This window comes from Wyeomyia smithii, chromosome 2 (assembly GCF_029784165.1).
Source record: "Wyeomyia smithii strain HCP4-BCI-WySm-NY-G18 chromosome 2, ASM2978416v1, whole genome shotgun sequence".
Taxonomy (NCBI): domain Eukaryota; kingdom Metazoa; phylum Arthropoda; class Insecta; order Diptera; family Culicidae; genus Wyeomyia; species Wyeomyia smithii.
The window spans coordinates 84,467,580-84,479,958 of record NC_073695.1 but is presented as its reverse complement, the minus strand read 5'-3'; the positions used below and the strand labels follow the sequence as shown (position 1 = coordinate 84,479,958).

The 12,379-nt window shown below is 36.0% G+C and overlaps 1 protein-coding gene across 7 annotated transcripts in view; it reads left to right on the top strand.

Annotated features, from left to right (window-relative positions):
• The window catches only part of LOC129725190 (SCY1-like protein 2), a 331,670-nt gene that overhangs the window by 304,519 nt on the left and 14,772 nt on the right, over positions 1–12,379 (top strand). The gene's annotated exons all lie outside the window — the stretch shown is intronic.

Sequence of the window (12,379 nt, the reverse complement as noted above, 5' to 3'; positions counted from 1 at the left end):
CTAGTGCAATCAAAGAGTCATCATGAGTTAAATAATTTCCACGATTTCAATGGTTTCAACATTTGCTGTGGCTTACGGGATAAAGAGAATCAGCAAACAGGTTGTTTGGTTCTATGTTAAAATGATTCACGTTAGAAAATTATTCAATCTAATTTTATTCAATCGCTTGTGTTTTCTCCATAACCAGCGTGAAAATTTTAATAAATTTCATACATTTTTCAAAGTTTTTTCGTTAGTCTATTTGTTTCCTGAAAATTTTTAGTCAATTTGTCCCCTGAAAATTATTCGAATAGTTACAACTTTGTTTATGAAGTCAATTAGATCGAAAAAGAAGTTTAAACAATCTCTTGAAAAGTTTCTCGTTGATGAAAAAAATATCATTTATAATGAAAATATACGGTATGTCTGCCAAATTTCTCCTAAATCTAAAAAAACGTGACAAAGAGCGAAACTTATCCTGAATCCTCGAGTTCGAACATCAATCAAAGAGACAAACAGATATACTAGCTGTTACTCAATAAAAAGGGATCATCCATTAATCATGTTACGCAAAATTCCTTCTCTCCTTTGTCACAACTTCCTTGACGTCACATATAATTTTCCTTGGTTATAATTAACTAAAAATTGAGAACTGTGTAACAAATGCATTTTTATTTGAAGCCTAAGAACAATTTTACAGAAAAAAAGATTACTAGAAAAACAGTCCAATCCTTAGTCCCAGGATTCTGTTGATGAAGTTACATATAGACGACAAGTAAAGCCGGGGCAGTAACAGTAACTGATTTCTAAAAAAAATTGCGCTGTCATGCATTAACAAATAAAAAATATTATGTCATTTATTTTTATCTCAAGCAAAAAGTGATCGTGCAAGTAATAAATTATAATGCAACTATCATATCAAATTTTAAGTTGAACAAAACTAATTAATTCTGTGGTATAGTTATGTGTCTGTTTTTTTTTTTTTGTGAAGTGATGTCACAGTTATCAAAACCCCATCACCTTTCCCTAAATGCGTGACATCATTAATGGATGATACCAGAAACATATACAACATATAAAATATGACCGCTGATTTTTTAGTGGTATATAGAACAAACAAAATTAAATAGAAATTTATAAACGGTTTTAGTGATGTCCTTCAGGGCAAGTTTGAATACAATTTTGAACATATCTTCGTTAACTTTTGTTATATTGATATGCAACTTGTTTGAAAGAATGATTCAAAGTCTAGGATTTCATTATCGAATGATAGGTAAAATTTGGGGTCTAAGTGGGATACACGTTAACCGTTATGTATTCGACAAGGTACTCGGGTACCTTTTCAGTTTTTTTGCTCTCAAAAACAAGGTTACCCTCCACTCCGCCAGATAAAACTCATAGAGTGCTTCTTACAAATGGAAATAAACCATTTGACGTCATCAGACTGTCGAATTAAGGGGCTCTGATTTTTCTACCCCATAAGTGCTCAGCAGGGTACACGAGTACCCACTCAAATGAAATGTTTTTAACTAATTCAGTTCTTGACCGATCTTGGACCTTGGCCCGTCAAAAGATTGGAAAATTTGTCTATTTTTAACATCCGGACCGACAAAAAACGTTGGTCCACATTTGGTTCCTGTACATTAGGATCTGTGGGTTCATGTTACAGTGAGACAAATTAGTACTTACTTAATTTTACTTTACTTTTACGGCGACAGACCGATTATCAATCCAATGCCGAATCCAGAATACGTCGCTATGTCACTTGGTCTTGGGCTGCTGTTCTTCAATCTCCCCTCACACTGGAGCTGCTCTTTTAGACATAGAAAAAGCATTCGACAGTGTTTGGCATAAAGGTTTGATTGCGAAATTGCAAACTTTTGATTTTCCAGTTTTCCTGATCAAAATTTTGAAAAATTATCTTACTGATCGAACTCTGCAGGTTGTCTATCAGAATTCAAAATCTGATAGATTTCCTGTCAGAGCAGGTGTGCCCCAAGGTTCAGTATTGGGTCCAGTCCTGTACAACATATTCACTTCAGATCTTCCTGATTTGCCACCAGGATGCACAAAGTCATTGTTTTGCGATGACACAAGCATTTCCGTAAAAGGAAAAAGCCTTCGTGTCATATGCAGTCGGTTGCAGAAAAGTTATGTTTTCTTCCTACTTGCAAAAGTGGAAAATCTCTCCCATACTTCTAAAACTCAAATGATAATTTTTCCTCATAAGACTAGGGCTTTTTTCCTCAAGCCAAACGACCATAATTTGCCATAACTCATTTCTCTTTACTGTATCGTACGCTGCCTTGAAGTCAATGAACAGATGGTGCGTCTGCAGGTTAAATTCTCGAAATTTATCGAGGATCTGACGCAGGGTAAACATTTGGTCCGTAGTGGAGCGTCTTCCTCGAAAACCACATTGGTAATCGCCAACAAAGGTCTCCGACAACGGCCTCAGTCTGTGGAACAAAATACGGGTAAACGGTGTTGAGAAGGGTTATGCCCCGATAAATACTACAGTCCAGGCGGTGGCCATTCTTGTAGATAGGACATATGAGACCCTCCAACCAGTCCGAAGGCAATTTTTCATCGGATCTCACTCTCAGCATGATCCGGTGTAAAGCACGATACAGCTGTTTGCTCCCGACTTTAAAAAGTTCGGCTGGAATGCCGTCCTTATCAGCTGCCTTGTAGTTCCTCAGTTCTTTCACTGCTTTCTTAACCTCGTCCATAGATGGTGGGTCCACAGCTTTCAACAACACACTAAAGTGTTCCTTTCAACGCCTGGCCACTGCCGTTCTATCGGTAATCAGGTTCCCCTCCCTATCGTTGCACATGACAGGGGCTAATATGTTCAGGTTCCTGATTCTATTTATCTTCTTGTAGAAGCTTCTCGCATCGTGCACCTTCCGCCTCCGTAAGAATCCTCTTCCTGCTGTCGTTTCTTCCGACGATCGAGTTTTTTTTTTTCAGCAGCTCTAGCCTCCCGGTATCTTCCTACGCTCTAACGAGTCACATCCGTGCCTAACATGTGAACTCTGGCGCGGTTCTTTTAATCCGTCGCTCGCTGGCACTCAGCGTCAAACCACTCATTGGACGTGGCTGTCGCACATATACCCAACACTTCTCCCGCTGTGGTGCTGATTGCACTGTGGATATGCCTCCACTGTTCATTCAGGCTTCCTCCAACTTAATCCTCGATCCGCTCATCAACCTTACGCAGGTACTCTGTAGCCACTTCTTCAGTTGATAGCCGCTGGATGTTCAACTGTATCCTCCTTGTCGTCCTGGATTTTAACATGTTGGATAACCGGGCGCGAATCTTGGATACCACAAGATAATGATCCGAGTCAACGTTTGGTCCTCTAAACGACCTCACGTGTGTAACGTCTGAAAAGTGCAGACCATCAATCAGAAGATGGTCGATTTGAGAGCAGGCCCCTCCATTTTGGTGTCTCCAGGTGTGCTTACGTATATTCCGGCGTGCAAAAGAAGTGCCACAGATAGCCATACCTCTGGCTGCAGCGAAATTGACAAGCCTCAGGCCGTTGTCGTTCGTAGTAGAGTGGTGGCTTTCTCTACCAATCACGGGGCGGAAGGAGTTCTCCTGTCCGACCCGCGCATTTGCATCCCCGATGACGATTTTGATGTCGTGTCCTGGGCACTCATTATACGTTTTTTCCAGGAGCTCATAGAGCTCCTCCTTCTCTTCATCGGGTTTATCGTTGGTCGGTGCGTACACATTTATCAGGCTGTAGTTGAAAAATTTGCCCTTAATTCTCAACACGCATATACGGTCATTGATCGGCCTCCATCTAATGACACGCTTCATCTGTTTCCCTGTGAGCACGAAACCGACCCCTTTCTGCTTTCACGCCGCCACTGTTTTGGATGTGGTACTTGAATGGAGTGCCCGCAATAGGATCTACTGCCCGGAATTCGCGTTCTACCGTTTTCGGCCACCTCAGCTCCTCCACATTCACCTTTTGCAGCTCTCTAGCCAGCATACCTGTACGTGCCGGTTCGAGTAGAGTCCTTACATTCCAAGTACCGAGTTTCCAATAATCGTTGTCCTTTTTCGTACGCCTAGGTCATGCCGATTATTCCGTTCCGTATTTATATCTGGATTGTTCGTAGTATTTTACCTTCGGTATGCTGCCTTACTAGGGCTGCGATATTTAGTCTCGCGACGGGGCTGACATCTTAGATATAGCTGGCGAGGCACCGTGTTTCGTGATCCTACCACCCGCTCCGGGTCAGACGCTGTTGTACGCCGCCCCTAACATGGGGATACAGCCGCGTACGATCCCCCTTCCCAGTCAGCATACGACCATAGTTTCCACCGGGGGTTGATCACCCGACCTCCGCTAAGGTTACAAATTAGTACAATTGTCAATAAAACCGAGCAACATTGGTATCAAAATTCATAAAATCCATTCGTTCGTTCGTACATTCGTTTTGAGTACATTTGATGAGTTTTCTCCGAAACGGCCATTCCGGATTTTCGTGAACCATATGGAGACCAACCGCTCTTCAGGTAGCGTATACTAAAAATAGACAAATTTTCCAATTTTTTGACGGATCAAGATTTCAAATCGGCCAATAATTGAAAAGACATGGTACCCTACCAAGCACTTACGGTTATTAAAATTGCCGAGTACATAACAGTTCATGGTACCTATGACGTAAAAAATATAATTCCTCTGTGATCCCACATATATTCGAAAAAAAAATGGAACCAGCTATCAATACATTTTTCCTTTGGCCTCAGAGAGATTCATTTCTTTTAAGATTAGTTGCAATAATTTTCAATATCTAACAAAAACTTTGAAAAATGCAGTCTTGATTGTACATAATTTTTCTTATTTATTCTTATTTATATTTTAAAAAGAATTCTGTTAAAACATTGTAAATTCGTCATACAACCAATAGAGTAATGAATTCGTTAAAGGTGGAACAGTAAAATACTGACGTGATAGAAAATGTTGACTGATTTGTTATTAATACGATCACAATTATAGCATGGCTACAGCGTTTATGCCTGTAAGTTTTTGAAGAAAAATACGATAAAAGGAAAATAATAAAATTTATATAATTTATATAACAATTTATTTGAAAATTTTGTTTGAAGCACGGTTCTACCTAATAAATTGTATTTAAAAAATTTCTATTTTTGAAGTTATTTAAAAAATAACCGAAAGCAGTTATGGTTAAATGAATTCCATTCCAACTTAACAGTATGTCAGTTTTCCCATCATATTAATTTAAAAAAAACGGGAAAGAACGCATTTGTTTAGATAATGAAATTTGATGACGGCTCTACCACAAAGCAAGTGCAGATCAAACAAAATCATTGCAAAACGAAACGAGTTCCGCGAGTTTCGCCAATCACTGTCATGAACATCCAGCAGCTATGGTATTGTAGGAAGTCTAATTTGCGTACGTATTCAACGATATCAATTTTATCATATTCATAACGCAATAATTCCACCAAACGAAACCGGAATATAGCCAGTAAAGCCCATTATTCATAAAACCGGAAATAAATTTATAATGCTTCCTTATTCACGGTAATGAACCCTGCCAACGCTCCACTCCAGCTCTCCCTGAACCAGCCAAATTAAATCACCGCCAGCGGACCACCAGCAGCAGGAACGAGACTGGTGTCATTGTGTCTCGGTCGAATGTACCTACCCACTTACCACGTAAACCAATCAATCCGGGACGCTAATATCGGTTCTTTTGCCATTCACCAGTCAAAACCCACCCGCAAGCAGTCACAATGTGCACATGTTTGAATTAATTACGGCTCATGATTGAATAATCAACAACGAAATTGAATATTGTACGCGTGACATACTGACAGAATACCACGATTTTTGGTGGAACCGCTGAAACCGCTGACACCCCACAACGGTGTTACTGCCTCAGATGTAGTAGGAAATTTTTCACAAATAATTTCAAATTTTGTGGCATCCAACTTTTACTTTACAATATAATTTTTTGTGATGCTTTTATATAAATTTCACTGCATTGCTGTAAGAGAGAAGATAGATTGAGTTTTAACATATATGGTATGTAATTCATGTAATCAAAATATATTATCAAATCCGTTTTATATCAGTCGAACCAACCAGATACAGTGTAAAGTTTATACACTTCAAATGAATTTCCGCTAAATTGCTATTGTGAGTATCAAGTCTAACACTCGTGTATAGCAGCCAACTTGGAGAAGGGTTGTGTCGGTCGTGAATGTGCGGTGCGCACTCAACGCTCTGCTAGCTATACAGCGCCTTCAACATGCGAAGCATTTCGATGATTGAATTGCTATCCATCCTCATATAAACACTTCAGACGAACGTTGAACCGAGGCTCGGGGGATTCAATTTTCTAACCGATCCAGGCATCAAGTCTTGTGAATTTTTTCTTTCTATTTTTCAACTTGAGTAAAAGCTTTGAGAAAAAAATTGAGTTCATTGACCTTCACTCTTTTATGCGAGAGTTACCACTACATATCGCCAATCTAATCTAACCTGTTCTTGAAGAAAGTCAAAGTGATGACGTTTTGAATTAGGAAGCTTTGATTTCTTGTCGTAGTTGTATAATTCCTTGCGCTTCGGCTATATCCATTGTTCAACAAACGACGTTCGGGTTCGATAAGTTACAAAAGAAATGAACTACCATACGTACGCATGCTGTTTTTAATTTGATGGAAACGCATTTTGGATGTGCAAATTACTGGACATGAAACTAAATTCGCGTGAATAATTTTGCTTCTCACATCTTAAAATATTTCTTATTATTATTTTCCAATCAACATCAAAAAAGTTTAACTTTCATTCGTGGGCCTAATAATATCTAGTCGCTCAAATATCATGCACACTTTAAAATAATTAATGCATGTTACAAGAGTCGATGTGTGACGATGTCATTAACACCCGAAAGAGGATAAAAGAGGACTGCTAACATAGCATGAACTAAATACGATATTCAGTTTTAATTTTACCTGTTTGTTCTTGGTTTGTTTATTTTTGAGTTATGTTGGGAAAGTTGACTACCCAATGCCCAATTTAACATCTACTCCCAGCACACTGATATTTTCTACCATCGGTGTCCTGAAGAGTGTTAACAAGCTTGGACTTAATCGGTTATGATAGTTCTCTTTCGAAGATTATTTATTAGTTTTGTCAGAACTGTTACCTCTGTTGAATGTTTAAAAGTTTTAATCAAGAGAAATTAAAAACATTTTTTATATTTTTTCAGTATGAACAAAAAAAAATCCGATATGAGTACTATAAATACTATATGTATTGCTAATACTCCATACTTAATTAATGGCCCAAATTCAGTTCAAATTTTGATTTTAATTGCTGTCTCATTTTGATGAACTCGAACAAACTATGTTTTAAATCATGGATATTCCTTCATCATATTTTTTTCAATTTGCTGACTGTGAAGTTTTTAAAAATTTCGAATTTTACAGTAACAGTAAATGTGATTGTTACAACCATGTTGTCTTTTAAATAAGCTAAAAGTGATGTTTTTCATTATTTTTCTGGTTGATATTTATTTTGAGTCAATACAACATGTTAATTTGTCTTACCACCTTGCAAAAAACCACGATGAACGTTAGAATTTTTATACCTGTTTATTTTGGTGACTCAATACTTGAAGGATCAATAACGGCGTCACCCACGTTCTTTCAACCAGGTGCGAAGAGGAAAGGGATATTTTATTTTATTTATTCATTTCGTCAAGCAAACGTAGACTACAGTTATAATAATACAATGTTTTCTTATATTCTATGCATTATTTCCAGTAGTTTGTCGTTTTTTGATATAAATTCTGTCCATAGTGAAGTCGATATTTTCGCAGTGCTGATTATAGTGACGCATCATGCGATTTATTGGGCCATTTTCTGACTAGTTAGTTCTGTCATTGACAAAGTAAAGCATTGAAAGTTCGCGGCGTTTTTTAAGTGCTCGTAAGTCTATAAGCATGCAGCGTGCTTCATATGATGGTAAGGGAAATGCTGTCCAATTGAGCTTACGAAGCGCGTACAAAAGAAATTGTTTTTGGACAGATTCAATGCGTTCTTCATGTGTTACAATATAGGGATTCCATACAATGCTACATTATTCCAGAATTGGTCGGACGTATGTAATATATAATAGTTTGATTGTGTATGGGTCTTGGAAATTATGGCCGAAGCGTTTTATAAAGCTTAGCATACTATTTGCTTTGTTGATTATTGTGTTATAATATTCTATGAATGTAAGTTTGGAGTCTAAGACTACGCCTAGGTCCCTTACGATTTTGCATTTTTCTACTGGTTTGTTTCCTAAGGAAATGTCTGTTGGTGGTGTTACTGTTTTTCTGCTGAAGGCTATTGAATTACATTTTTTAATATTGAGTTGCAAAAGACTTTTGTTGCACCAAATGTAGAATACATTAATTTCATTCTGGAATATTTCGAAGTCTTCTGAATTGATTATTTCTATGAAGAGTTTCATGTCGTCAGCATACACAATAGGGTGTCCCAAAAAAAATCGATGTTGAAAAGGTCAAGGTGCTCAGCCCTAAATTGAAAGATAATGTTATTTATAGCATTTTTGTAGAACATTTCGACTTTCTAAAAAATTGTTTTTAGGTTGCCCAAACGTGATTTATGAAAAAATGACTTTTTTAAGCTACAAACTCACTCTTTTGCACTTTTTTCAATTCTGTTTGATTCCTACATTATTCCATATATTTTTTTATTTTTGTGGGGTAGTTTTTAAATATTTTGCATGGTTCAGTTCAGCATTGCATTTAGTTTTCTGACTCCCAGAGCCCATTAAACATCACAGAAAAATTAATTTTTCTAATAATTTTTAGATAAAACCCTTCAAAACACAAATAAAAGAAAATTATGATCAAGAACTGAAATTTTCATTGCAAAGCGGGATTTACGATGAAAATTTACATGGAAAAAGATACTTGATATCTTTTCGGGAAGCTGAGATATTGCCATTTTTATATATGATGGAAAACTATGCATTTTAACAAATATGTTTAATAACTGTTTTATTTTGGGAGATAAAAAATAACAATGTTCAGAAAACGAATGCGTTTTTGGATGGCTTATAACTTAATAGAAGGTTTGAAAATTCGGAAAAATCTGCGAAAAAAGTTAGAACGAAAAGTGTGATTTTTAGTGCCTTCTAATAGAAAACTCAATGTTGCTCGTAATATGTAAAAGATAGAAACATAATGTCTCCGGTAAAGTTTCTTGTTTTCAGATAACCTAAAACTTTGTCGAAGACACCTTGCGTCTATCTTATTCTGATTAAAAAGTAAATTTTTTATCTCACTCATTGGTGGATTGATCACCCATCTTTCTACATTAAAAGATGCATTTTTGAATATGCTGAAACTTTTCTGAACATACCTTATGACTATAATCAACATTTGAATCACTATTTAGGAAATTATACGCACAAACGGCGAAATAATACACTGTGCAATGGAGATATTGAGCGTTAGTGGCATTTTTGAGAAAATGCATAGTTTTCCATCACATGTAAAAACGCCAATATCTCAGCCCCCCAATAAGATATCAAGAATCTTTTTTCATGTAAATTTTCGTCGTAAATCCAGCTTTGCAGTTAAAATCTCAGTACTTGATCAAAAATTTCTTTTATTTGTGTTTTGAAGGGTTTTATCTAAAAATTATTAGAAAAAATATATTTTTTGTGATGTTTAATGGGCTCTGGGAGTCAAAAAACTGAATGCAATGCTGAACTGAACCATGCAAAATATTCAAAAACAATCCCACAAAAATAAAAAAATATATGGAAAAACTTAGGAATCGAACAAATTTGAAAAAAGTGCAGAAGAGGGGTTTTGTAGCTTGAAAAAGTCATTTCTTCATAAATCACGTTTGGGCAACCTAAAAACGATTTTTTAGAAAGTCGAAATGTTCTACAAAAATGCTATAAATAACATTATCTTTCAATTTAGGCCTGAGCACCTTGACTTTTTCAACATCGTTTTTTTTGGGACAGCCTAATATACAAGCACATGTATTGATTTAAGAAGAAAGGAAATGTCATTCACGTATAATATAAAAAGTAGAGGGCCCAGGTGAGAACCTTGAGGAACCCCGTAAGTTACTTCTATTTGGTTTGAAAAGGAATATTGAAAGCGGACGTTCGTTTTGTTAAGTTCGTTTGTTAAGTATGAGTGTTCGTTTTGTTAAGTATGACTGCAGCCATTCCAAAAAAAAATTTCCATTCCGTATTTTTTGAGCTTGAAGAGCAATAAAGGTATGTCGATTCTGTCAAATGCCTTGCTAAAGTCCGTATAAAGAGCTTCTACGTGGTTGCCGTTGTCCATTACAGTCAAAGTGAAAGTTATGAATTCCAAAAGATTTGTGGTAGTTGATCGGTCTTTATAAAAGCCGTGTTGTTGAGTAGTGATTTGGTTTTTTACTTGCTGAAAGATTTTTTTAATAATTATTGATTCAAATTATTTTGGAATGCATGAAATAATGGCAATTCCACGATAATAACGAATGTCAGATTTTGCGCCAGATTTGAAAATTGGCACTAAATATGAGGTTTTCCAGAGTTCTGTAAAAATTCCATTCTTCAGAGACATATTAAAGAGGTGTAGTAAAGGTGTAGATAATTCTTCTGCCAAGTTTTTGACAAGAATTGGAGCTATTCTGTCAGGTCCAGGACCTTTCGTAGCGTCTAAATTTTTGAGTGCGTTCTGAATTTCGAATTCAGATATTTGATTGACAGATAAAGAATTCGAATATTCAGGAAAATACGAGAAATATTCGCGGTCGCGGTCTGTTTCTCAAATGTGATGTATATTTCTTGAAAAAAGTGGCAAAAAGACTACATATTTCATTACTAGTGTGTCCTACATTACTGTCAAGATGCATTCGTGATGGAAAGTTGTTACTTTTTAGTTTGGTTTTTACGTAATTTAAGAAGTTCTTAGGGCAAGACTTGATTTGATGTTCGATTTTACGGTTATGTTCTTCATGTGCAATTTTAACGGCTATGTCAAGTTGACAGCAAATTTCTTGGTAATTTTGAAGAATTTCGCTATTGCGCTATTAGCGTGACCTTTGCTGTTTGGAGACCATCGCATCTCCACAAATGTCACAGAAAGTGGGCTATAGTAGAAAATGGTGCATTAGAGCAGGATTCACCTTGATCCTTGATGTGATTGAACATATTATTTGTACTCGTCTCTATTTTGCTATTTTCGGTTCGTTTGTCGTGCCAGCTGATTAGAGAACACAATATCAGCTTATTGAAATTTGGTATCGACGTAGAGCAACAAATAATAAAAAAGCTGTTGGGGCCGCGTACAAAAGTGTGCGATCTCTTCCATTAAAGTTTAACTACACGCAACATAGGGCAATCATTCTTAACTTGGGTGTAACTTTACACAGATGTTCCTATAGGCTAAAAATATCATTTTATGCTATTAGTGTTTTTTTAAACGCGGCTGATTTAAAAAAAAAGTATGTAGAGAAGACTACAAATAATTTTATAGCCAGAAGGTTTGTCTAATCGGAAGTTATAGATAATAATTTTGTCTTTCCGAAAATAAATTCACTGTGATTTTTATTTAAAAAACATATTCAAAACAGTTACCTATCTCAAATAGTTCATTTTTTCTTCAATACTTTTTTTAAGAAAGCTAAAAACGGTAAGCTAAACATCGATGGTTGTCTGAGTATAGAGAAATAAAAACTAAACTAATAGCAATTTTCCAAAAAAGTAAGAAAACAGTTTATTTTATTGGTATGATGTCTTCGGCAAATTTGTAGCTTAGTCTTTTCAGATAAATGGGATTTAATTAAATATCTTAGAAAAACTCAAATCTAAAACGGATTTCGCGAAACCTACACATTGTTAGCTGAAGATTGATAGATATGTGAAAAACAAACAACAAAATTCTCTAAAAATACTGTCTTTTTTACAGTGTATCTTTTTTTTGAATGACAACATTTTTATCTTCAACTTTTCAGAAGACACTATAACGATCAAACAAACCGTCTTGGCACTGATAATACAAAGTGAGCATGAGTGTTGACATGCCAATGGAACTGATTTTTCGAATGAAGTTTTAAAATATTCAGCGCAAACCGCAAATTGCAGCTCAAAGCATCATATTTTTTCTCTCTACCCAAAAAGCGGAGGATTTCGTAACTAGCGTAAACTGTGCTATTGTGTCAACATTTTACGGTACATGCAAATGCAACATAGGCAAACATCGAGTAATTAATCGGTTTCACTCACTATTTCATCACACTCATTAAACATTAAACAAATCAAACATCAGTAATAAAATTTTAAAATTTCATTTTTTGTTTCACTTCTCCCCAAGCGAAATT